The sequence below is a fragment of the Arachis stenosperma genome, chromosome 6 (genome assembly GCF_014773155.1).
Source record: "Arachis stenosperma cultivar V10309 chromosome 6, arast.V10309.gnm1.PFL2, whole genome shotgun sequence".
Classification (NCBI taxonomy): domain Eukaryota; kingdom Viridiplantae; phylum Streptophyta; class Magnoliopsida; order Fabales; family Fabaceae; genus Arachis; species Arachis stenosperma.
This window is the reverse complement of record NC_080382.1, coordinates 102,150,364-102,151,154: the sequence shown is the minus strand read 5'-3', so window position 1 is coordinate 102,151,154 and position 791 is coordinate 102,150,364. Positions and strand designations below refer to the sequence as shown.

The 791-nt window shown below is 41.0% G+C and overlaps 1 non-coding gene across 1 annotated transcript; it reads right to left on the bottom strand.

Moving 5' to 3' along the window:
• Nucleotides 1-461: 461 nt before the first annotated feature.
• LOC130938208 (small nucleolar RNA R71) lies at nucleotides 462-569 on the bottom strand. Its single transcript, XR_009069383.1, has one exon. It is a non-coding gene; the product is annotated as a small nucleolar RNA R71 (small nucleolar RNA).
• Nucleotides 570-791: the final 222 nt, after the last annotated feature.

Sequence of the window (791 nt, the reverse complement as noted above, 5' to 3'; positions counted from 1 at the left end):
CTAAGGCACAACTCTCTGTAGAGGACCTAACAGAAATCTTCAAAGAAGAAGAACCCATGGCAGCCGAAAACAACAACAATGCCAACAATGCAAGGAAGGTGCTGGGTGACTTTACTGCACCTACTCCTGACTTCTATGGGAGAAGCATCTCTATCCCTGCCATTGGAGCAAACAACTTTGAGCTTAAGCCTCAATTAGTTTCTCTAATGCAACAGAATTGCAAGTTCCATGGACTTCCATTGGAAGATCCTCATCAGTTTTTAGCTGAATTCTTGTAAATCTGTGACACTGTCAAGACTAATGGAGTTGACCCTGAGGTCTACAGACTTATGCTATTCCCTTTTGCTGTAAGAGACAGAGCTAGAATATGGTTAGACTCACAACCTAAAGAAAGCCTGAACTCTTGGGAAAAGCTAGTCAATGCCTTCTTGGCAAAGTTCTTTCCACCTCAAAAATTGAGTAAGCTTAGAGTGGAAGTCCAAACCTTTAGACAGAAGGAAGGAGAATCCCTCTATGAAGCTTGGGAAAGATACAAACAATTGATTAGAAGATGTCCTTCTGACATGCTTTCTGAATGGAGCATCATAGGTATTTTCTATGATGGTCTCTCTGAACTATCCAAGATGTCATTGGATAGCTCTGCTGGAGGATCTCTTCATCTGAAGAAGACACCTACAGAAGCTCAAGAACTAATTGAAATGGTTGCAAATAACCAATTCATGTACACTTCTGAAAGGAATCCTGTGAACAATGGGACAAATCAGAAGAAAGGAGTTCTTGAGATTGATACT